The following is an 11,087-nucleotide window of genomic DNA, read 5'->3' on the forward strand; positions in this document are numbered from 1 at the left end:
TTTGATAAAACTCACTTCGATAAACTGTCTTGATAATACTGACTTCCATATACTGACTGAATTACATGTCGATTTACATTTCTCTTATATAGTAAAATGAACCTGTGTGAACCTGTTCCGGAAGATTCTAGATGCTTCTTTTCGATGCTTCTGGATGCTTCTGAATGTTTCTTGATATTTCTCGATGCTACTGGATGCTTCCAGATGCTTCTTCTGGAAACTTCTGGAAGCTTCTGCATGCTTCTGGAAATTTCTGGAAACTTCTGGATACTTCCTTTAATCATTAAAAAACTTCCGTGACGTTGACACGGACCAGACTTAAGAAAATGAAACAAACCTGTTTTGTGCGCTGCAAAATGGCACTTGTCAACGAAATTCTGCCTGTGTGCTGTCACCTGTCAGCTGATTGCTCATATATACAATGTATATATCTATATACATATATATATATATATATATATATATATATATATATATATATATATATATATATATATATATATATATATATATATATAGTATATATATATATATATATATATATATATATATATATATATATATATATATATATATATATATATATATATATATATATATATATACATTATATTACTCGGTTAGGAAGTTTCATTAAAAATTTTTAATACAACTAAATTTTTTTTTTCTTTCTTTGTCATTTTTAATATAATCTTTTTCTAATGATTTTGATAATGTAATATTATGAGAATTTTTCTAGTAACGTAAAAATTATGACTGAAGCAGGGGTGGATCCAGCAATTATTGGTCTATGAGATGAATAACTTCCAGACAAATTCCAAACATTTATATGTTATGTCAAATAAAGATGTATTGCAAGAAACTGCAATGATTGGAGTCTGGTAACAAAAAAGCCTTTTCAATAAATTTTAAGTTTTATTGTATAATATTTCAGCGTTCAAAAAACATGACCAGATAAAGTTTGAGCCCTTCAATTTGAGGGGGGTTACAAATTTTATACGGTCATAATTTTTGAACGCTAAGAAATTATACTATAAAACCTAATATTTATCGATGAATATTCGAATATTCATCGATAAATATTTAAGTTAAAAATAGTACAAAAAATATCAACTTATCAACTTTATCAACTTGTTGCTGTTACGTTTAGGCAGGTTGGGGGCTTTTAAAGCTTGCTCCATGTCTGTAAGTTGGCTCAAAGACCAAAAAATGCGATATTTACCCCTTGGCCAGAGCCAGCAGAAGACTTTGGTCTTCTTGTTTCTTCCTTGGTCTTCTTTATATTCATATTTCACAACCAATATCAATAAAATAGAACCAAGAGTTATAAACTAATTATAATACCCCTGCAAACATGCTATAGCGGGTGTAAGAATGTGCTCCGCGATGGAGATCTTAAGAAAACTATATTTGAGCTCCTGAGATGCGTAGTGGTATAAGTCACTCATATCTAGTTTTGAGAAGTCTGACTAATATCACTATGGCTGTGAACAAAAACAGCTGTTTAGTGAGGAGCATAACAAAAAACAGTTCCAGTATCATTATCGATATCATTAGACTTATACCACTCTGCCATGTATTAGAATAAACAAAATCCTAACCATTGGTGGCAATAACTCAAAATATTGAAAAAAGTGACATGGGCTCATTTATGTTAATGTAATTTTGTAAAAGATTATTATATAGAAGTAAGCGATAATAAAGTTTGTTTTACTTCATCGAATTGGCGACGAAGATAAAAAAAAAATAAATAAGAGGATTTAAATAAACATTATATTTACTATGGCGATAAAAAACCTTATTCTACCAAACTTTCTACCATTTTCATGTACGGAAGATGCAAGTAAGTTATTTTCTAGCTGGAAACGCTACATTAAACGATTCGAAACATTTCAAAACTTCGTAAATACAGTTTTCAAAATCCTAACAAAACTTTACAAGATTTGTTAACTACTGCAAAAACATTCGAGCTGATGGACAATCAAATAGAAGAACTGGATATTGAAAACATGAGATTATAAATAAGTCGTTGAAAAAAATTTGTTATCGATGCGGAACTGAATTCCCGCACACTAATCCATGTTTAGCTTTAGGGAAAACTTGCTAGTCCTGCGGGAAAATTGGACATTTTGCAACAGTCTGTAAAAGTAAGAACCAAAAAGAACAGAATACAGCAACACATCAAGAAAAATACCAAAGAAATGAACAAATCTATACGAAACCAATAAATACAATTTACAAAGATATCAATGAATCCGAAAATCCTCGTGCAAAGTTAAATCTTTAATAAATCAGTATTTATCTTGTTAGCATTTACAGAGACTTGTACTCTGTAAATGCTAACAAGATAAATACTGACGCAGTCGAAAACTTTGAGGTAACGATTAACATATACCAATAGCCGTTCTAATAGATACCGGAGCTTCGATCAATATTCTAAACTTTAAAACATTTGAAAAGATAAATAGTTTAATCAAAAGACCGCTTCGCCTATATAAATCTAAAACACAGATTATTACTTACGGGGATAAAATTCAAAACTTAAATTTGAAGGGCAAATCAATGCCGTGATAGAAAGTCAAACGAAATTCCTTCAGTCCACATTCCACGTGATTAAAACGCACCACAAAAATCTATTATCTGGAAACAATGCCAAATTTTCTCGGTTTAATACAATTGAATAAAGCTCTGGTACATACTGACGTCAATGAGAAACTTTTAAACAAACAAAAGACAATGCAAAATAATTATGGCGACAGTAAACAACAAATTTGCCATTCCATGCAGAACATTAGCAAAATAAACATTACTCTCCTTCTTAACGTTCTAAGCAATTACAACCACTTATAAACTCATACAAAAATTCTGTTTTTAGCGGGAAAATAGGAAAACTTTCTAACTGCCAAGTTAAGTTGAAAATAAATGAAAGTATACCACCAGTCACACAAAGAGAAAGGAGAATTCCTTTTGCACTTAGAGAAAAAGTTAAAGATGTAACTTACAAAGCTTGAAGCAGAAGGAATAATTGAAACTGTAACGGACAAAGCGACACCCTGGATAAGCCCAATGGTAATTGTTCCAAAAAATGACGGTAACCTAAGGATTTGCGTAGACATGTAAGCCGCTAACAAAGCTATTGGAAAAACGCGTTCCCCGACTGCAACCCAAAACGATGTTATTATAAAACTTAAAGACTCAGGAATCGAGATCAATTACTACTTTTCAATCCAAAACTCAAATTAAACGTTTCACAAGACTTTATTTTGGAGAATATTCTGCGCTGGAGAAACTACAAAACGCTTTACGAGAAGTTTTGAAAGATATAGTAGGAACTCTTAATATTGCTGACGATGTTTTAATATTCGCTTTAAATGCAAAACAACACAATTCAATATTACACAAAGTATTAGAAAAATTCAAACAGAAAGGTTTAACTCTAAACTTTGAAAAATGCTTATTTGGAAAAGAAAAAGTTAAATTTTTTGGATTTATATTTCAAAAAGAAGGAATGCAACCAGATCCTGAAAAACTTGATAATATCAAAAACATGTCTATACCAGAAAACACTAAAGCTCTTCAAAGCTTTCTCGGGCTTATGAACTATTTTAGGCGTTTCATTCTACCTTACAGTACAATTACTTATCCTTTAATAAACCTTCTTCATAGAGATTCATCATGGAACTGGAACTTTGAGTGCCAGCGTGCGTTTGATAAACTGAAAAATGCTATGACATCAGACTCATCCGTTGGGTACTTCGATCCCAACAAAGAAACTACAGTCTTCACCGATGCAAGTCCTGTAAGCATATCGGCAATCATAGTACAAAACACGCCAAATAAACAAGAATTTAAACTCATATCTTATAATTCAAAAGCGCTGTCACCTGTACACTATAGCTAAACATTCTCTTTCCCGCTAATCTACGCGGGAAAGAGAATGTTTAGCTATAGTGTACGCTTGCGAACACAACAGGACATACCTGTTTGGACACCCTTTTAAAATGTACAGCGATCACGAAGCTATTGTGAAGGTTTTAAACAACCCAAATGCTACAGTACCACTTTGCATTGAGTTTATGACTTTACGATTACAGGGATATTCTTTTGATTTACACTACGTGCAAGGAAAACATAATATATCTGATTATCCAAGTCGACACCCGGTAAACCCTTGTGACAACGAAATGCTAGAAAAATATGTCAACTTTACTGCTGAATACGCATGCTCTAAATCCCTTTCACTACTAGATATTCAAAGAGAAACCAAAGCCGATCCTATTCTACGAATACTTACAGAGTTAGGCGCCACTAATACCTGGTATAAATTAACACATCCGAATTGTCCTCCAGAAATAAGAATGTTTCAAAAAGAGTTACTTGGTTACCGTAAGATTAGCCAAGAACTTACAGTAAATCAAACATCAGACATTATCCTAAAACAAATTGAATTATAATTCCACGATCACTAGAGATTACGGTTATACAACTGGCGTATAATAGTCACATGGGACTCGAGAAAACCAAAGCACTAGTTGTACAGAAAGTTTACTTTCCTGGCCTAGACACTAAAGTAGAACAATATATAAAACAATGTGCAATTTGTCAAGCACTTAGTAAATAAAATCCATTAGTCGAACTATTAATCATACCAACACCATTTGGAAGTTTGGGACACACTTAACATAGATTACCTTGGTCCTTTACCTAACGGATTTTATTTGGTAATTCTCATAGACCAAACATCAAAATTTCCGATTGTCGATATTATAAGTAATACATCCGCTGACCTTCTTGCTGATTTTCTACGGAAAACGATCGCAGTATATGGAATACCGAAAAAAATTATAAGCGATAATGAACCACCTTTTTTACTTCATTCAAAATAAAGATGTTTTTTAACAAACTGAATATTGAACATAAACGAATCACGCCGCTTTGGACGCAAACTAACTCACAAGCCGAATCATTCATGAAACCACTGATGAAAACAAAACAAGCAGCACACATTGAACGAAGAGACTGGAAAAAGCAGTTTTACTACTTCCTGTTCTCCTACCGTACTACTCCCCATTGCACAACTTGGATACCACCATCTACACTTATGTTCAATCGCCTTACAGGTTTCACAATACCCTCATTTTAGACAAGGGTTAATTCAAATATTAATGATCAAGCCAATAGGAGACAAGAAAATGCTAAGTTATACAGAAAGAAATACCACGATTCAAAATACCACGCAAACAATCCAAATTTAAACATTGGAGATACAGTACTGATAAAACAAAAAAGGTATAACAAAACTACGGCATCGTTTGAGCTTAAACCCTACACAATTACGGCAAAGAACGGTACAATGACTACTGCCCAATCTCCCGTTGATAACTCGCAAAAAACTCGGAATGCTTCACACATGAAGAAAATACCAATGGATATACAATTAATCCGTCACCAATTAAAGAAGAGCGAGACGAGGAATACTCTCAGAACCAGTTTCACTAGAAAAGGAAATAACAACTACTATGCCGATGCAACATTATCAAGCCATTATCAAGAACCGAATCCGAAAACATATCCAAACAGAGAAAGACGTCCTATAGAATTATGGAGGAAATATTAAAACATTCCCGAACTTAGATAGTAAAGCATTTCATTTAAAGAAGAAGGGGAAGATGTAAGAATGTGCTCCGCAATGGAGATCTTAAGAAAACTATATTTATGTTAATGTAGTTTTGTAAAAGATTATTATATAGAAGTAAGCAATAATAAAGGTTGTTTTACTTCATCAAAGCGGGTTTTCAGTGGACCTATATAGGCATTTTGAGAGGAACGCTGTAGTTTTGCTAATTGGTTACTTAGTGGACCATTAGTGGCAGCCAATGACTAGCCACTACTAAATTGTCGGAAATTTATCAGCTTACCATTTATAACGCCACAAATAGTCCACTAAATAACCGATCAGCAAAACTCCAACGAACCGCTAAAAAATGCCTGTATAAGTCCACTGCAAATCCACTAAAACAATGTTTGCTAGGACATTTATGTTTTACTTCCGACATAAATAAAGTAACCAAGTATCATAACCAAAGTAATAAGATAACTAACCAGATATTTATAAATATAACATAATTTATATACACATATTATATTATGTGTACATATAATATAATTTCCAGTTATTATATACATGAAAAAATTTCAAGATGCGTATAAGTTCTAAAATTAAGGAAGTGTTTTAGTAATATTGACGTCAAGTAACTGTTGTTTAACAAGGCAATTTAAATGTAAGAAATGAGTTTCACAACTGTGGCCTTCTTTTAGATATCAAAAACTTCGATTTTTTAATGAAGTTTTTGGAATATATTAGGTTTGAATAGAATAATCTGTTTAGTATTTGTAATCAATAAGTTTAAAGTAATAATGGTATATTTTTTATACCAAATCATTTTAAGTTTAGACATAAGTTGAAGGATACTAAAGATATTTTGTAAATATTTTCAGTTCTCTCATTAATTGCTTAGTTCTAGCATACTTATTTTCAATTTTTAAATTGTATTCTAATATCGATGTTCAATATATTAGAAGATAAAAATATGTAGTTTATATAGATAAAAAAAGCAAAGCACCTAGAAAGAATCTCTGGGGATTGCCAGAAGTAATAATTTAAGGGGAAATATAGGTATTTCTGTAATATAAAACTTGTTTCCTGTTGTTTAGGTAGCAACTAAAATCATTTTTAATTTTCATTTTTTTTACCGTAATTACCAAGTTTATAGAGAATGATCCAATGGTCCTTTGCATGTTCAATTGAATAGCCTTTTTTTAAATCTAAATAGGTTATTAAAAATAGTATTGTAATTTTGGAAGTATGTAAAGAGTCTGTTGTACATTGTGCGTTCTATTACTTTTGAGAAGTATGGGAGTATAAAGATAGGTCTATAATTTGATCAAGAAGAGTTATCTCCGCTTTTGAATATTGAAACGTGCTAGTTTTAATTGGTAAGGAAAAACTTAAATTTTCTGCTGCCTTGTAAAATACCCTTTTTTTAGGCAAAGTCTAGTTAAAGCTAACTCCGACTTATTGACCCCATGTCTTGGGGCTCTTAATTTAGTTAAGTTGAGATGGCGTCTCGATAAAAGCACTTCTTGGGCAGTTTCAATAAAAACACATCTTGGGCAGACGCTAAAAGCATTTAGCTACTGTCTTATAGAAGCTGACAAATTGCATTTATCTTTCATCAGAAATTGCATAAAATACATATTTTTTTTAACTGTGTATATCTTTTTTAATTGCAATTTTAAATATATAGAAAATTTATGTTTTCCAAAAAAATATAAATTTTTGAGGATTTTTTTACCTTGAAATAAAGCAAAACAGCTTTATTATACGTATTATTATTTGCTACGCACTAAAATTTTACTAAGAACTAAAATAAAAGTTTCCACTCAAATAAGTTTTAAAATTACCTATTGAAAACCCTAGAATTCTGTTCTGTTCATTGTTTTCTTATTTAATCAATCTTGCACTTGTTTTATTGCGCCATACACATTGTTATAATATTATGTATAAGATGGATAGTCATTTACCTTTAAGTTTCTTATATAAATTTGTTTCGCTTCTATTTTAAGCAAGGTGTCGCTTAAGGTGGTATGGATATAAATAATGATCCAAGATTTAAAAAAAAAATTTTTAACGTTGGAATTTCTTCCTTTGATATGTGAATTTTTTAGCTAAATTAGAATTCAGCTCATTTTGCATTCTATGAGATAAATTGGGACGCGGTGCCGATTCAACTCAACGATCCAAATGTTGTTTCATTACAGTCAAATTTTCCAAGTAATTCAATGTGTTTCATTTTTAATATTTTTTTATGTTCTACATCAGTAGTTTTTCCAAGTATTAAAACTATTGTTGTAACAATTTATACATGGCCTGTAACTGGTGTTCTGATCTTTCGTGACTTTGCAATCGCGAACTTAAATGTGCCCAATCATTTTTATCCATTTAAACAAAGAGCAGCGGAATTTGATGAGAATAGTTTACATGCATAACAGAATGTGGAGTCCTTAGTTTTGGAATAAAATAACCACTTTCGCTTGTGTTGTTCCCCATTCGTTAATTTTCTTAAATAATAGCATTCAAAAAAACTTCTATTGTTATAATCTTTCGGAAAATTGTAATTTTTCACTTGTATTACATCATTTTGTATAATTTTCATTCTAATTTTATCACTTACATTTACAGGCCAACAGCCGAGATCATTGATAGTAATACTAGTTATATCATCTTCGTCGATATCTTGATCGTTTTGAAGCTGGAAACTTTTCACTGATTTATCTTGTTTATTTGATATTGATGATTAGTCTTTGTTTACGTTTCCCTCTGCTTCATCAACATTTTCCTTTATTATGATAATTATTATTAGTTTCTTGCACCTTTTCTGGTTTTAAAATTTTTTAACTGTCTCTTAGTTTTGCCGCAGTTTCTTCTCTTTTTCTTTTCTTTTTTAATTTATCATAGCCACACGAATACTTTCATCCAGCATCTCTTTCCCTAGAAGTCATTTTTGGAACATTCTAAAAACAATTTTGACTATTATAAAGAACAACACCATAGGATTTGGCGGGAAAAAATAATCAATAAGGGTAAAATTTACGAGAAATTTTAAAAAAATTTTTAAACGTTCAAAAAATAGAACGTTTTTTTATTTATTTATAAAAAGAGAATACTTTTAGCCAAAAATTATAAAAATAGAACATTTTTATCATAAATTATAAATTAGAACACTTTTAGAAAAATGTCAAAAAGCTTGTTTTTTAATAAAAAATATAAGATTTTCTTTTATTCTATCGTATATGAAATACACAATATGGTTTAAAAAATATATATAGTGTGCATGCGTTTTTTAAACATTGTTACTTTGTTAATAATAAACATGTTTTTCACATAAATCATAAAATTTGTTATGTCTGATTTTAAGTCCAATTTCAATGAACCTTTCATTTCAGCTTTTTGGATTCAGCCTTCGGAATCGCGGGGCCTTGTGTGACTGCACCGCTCTCCGGCCGGCTCTGTATATATATATATATATATATATATATATATATATATATATATATATATATATATATATATATATATATATATATATATATATATATATATATATATATATATACAGAGACGGTTTTACGAATAAAATGAGGGGGAAGGAGTGAATCTTTAAAAAGTATCGACTGGTTCCTTAAAAAAAGAAGGTTTTTAGAACTAAAATTCACCCGACTGAATAGTGTAAAATACCTGACTAGCCGCCTAAATTCGTAAAAAAACCGACTATAACTTGAAAATCATCATCTTTGAAGGAAGGGGGGGGGGGAGAAGCACCTCCTTCCGAACTTTTTTTTTCGTTAGCAAATAAGCTAGCGTTAAAATTGACCGTTAACATTATATTTGAAAAAAAATCCTATTTTACCTGTTAGTAAAAACGAAAAGAGAACAAGTTCGAATTTGATGTTGATGCATTGGTATTGGCCTGGACTAATCGCCATCGGCCAAAAATTGGCATCGATGCACACCTAATTTTTTAATGTAATACTAAACATTTGAAAAATAACAAATTTAATAAATATTTTTAATATTAATAATGTTTATTGCAATAACATAATATTTAGAAAATAAACAACCACATTTCAAGTTCAAAATGTTCAAAGTCGTATTTAGAAAACAGAATACGTTTTAGTTTTCAGTCTTCCAATTAAAACCCATTTAGAATTTCCCAAATTGTTAAATACAATATTTAATTCACATGTAACCCACATGAGATAACCTATATGGGTTTTGATGTTACAAAATTTCATACGATAACCACGTGAGAAAATCCATCCTACATAGAATCCCACACATCATTCACATGGAAACCATGCGGGATGCGGTTTTTTTTCACTGGGTTCCAATTCCCGTAGAAAAACGATGAGTTGAAACTGACCTTTACATGATAGTTGAGATATTCGGCATAATCTTATTTTAAGAAGGATATCTAAAATGGCAACCTCGAAGTAAATCAATTGCTTGCCAACCATTGAGATGCTCATTTAGTTTGTATCTTTATTTCAACCAAGTTTCATGCTTGTACCACCTTAAATAGAAAGCATTCATAAGATGATATCTCATCCGCAACCGCAATCGTTATATAAACCGTTGTAATTTTTAATGGTTTTTCTTATGAAGAAAAGTTGGAACAAAGTGAGGTCTTTACAAAGCTCATAACTTTTTTTCCCTCAAAATGGTTTGAGTAGAATTTGGTATGATGAATTAGGTAAGACTAGACTTTTAATGGTACCAAAAGTATTTTAATTTAAAATTTATCCTGGTCTGACACTATCTTGATTAGACAAAAAAAAAATATTGGAAATTTTTGTTTTTTGCGAGCTTGCCGGTAGGGTTTTCAAAATCCGGCTATTTATGTAGGAGAGCGCTGAACATATCTTAAATAAATGTTAGTTTTACTTCTTAAATAACTGGGTTTTGACTACCCTAATTGCCATTGCATTTTGGTACTTTTAAAATAATCAAAATAATAATAATAATAACATTAATAGTAATAATAACAATTATTGTTAATATTATTATTTTATTTTTTTTGTAAAATATAAGCTAACGCCAACGCTATTATTTATTTATTACTTTAAAAACATTTTACTAAATAATATAATAATATAAATAATTTTACTACTGATTATTTCTTTTTTATTTTTATTTTATTTTTATTATTATTATTATTATTTTTTATTTTTTTGCATTACTGATAGCAAAAAAATAAACAACTACGATTTAAAAATTTTAAAAAGTCAAAAATTTTTTAAAATTTTTGATTTTTTCCGCGTGGTCATTTAATTTATGAAAGAATATTTTGCGTAAATGCGTTAGAAGAGTTTGAAAACAGCCTTTTCTGTTGTTACCTCCGGTTATCGACTTTATCTTAATTAAGATTTCCGATCGGGATTTGCAAACTTGACGTTATGAATCATAGTCACTTTTAAACTTATACAATTTCCAGACAAGTTTCTACTTTATTATTTTCTGTTAAATT

This window comes from Hydra vulgaris, chromosome 06 (assembly GCF_038396675.1).
Source record: "Hydra vulgaris chromosome 06, alternate assembly HydraT2T_AEP".
Taxonomy (NCBI): domain Eukaryota; kingdom Metazoa; phylum Cnidaria; class Hydrozoa; order Anthoathecata; family Hydridae; genus Hydra; species Hydra vulgaris.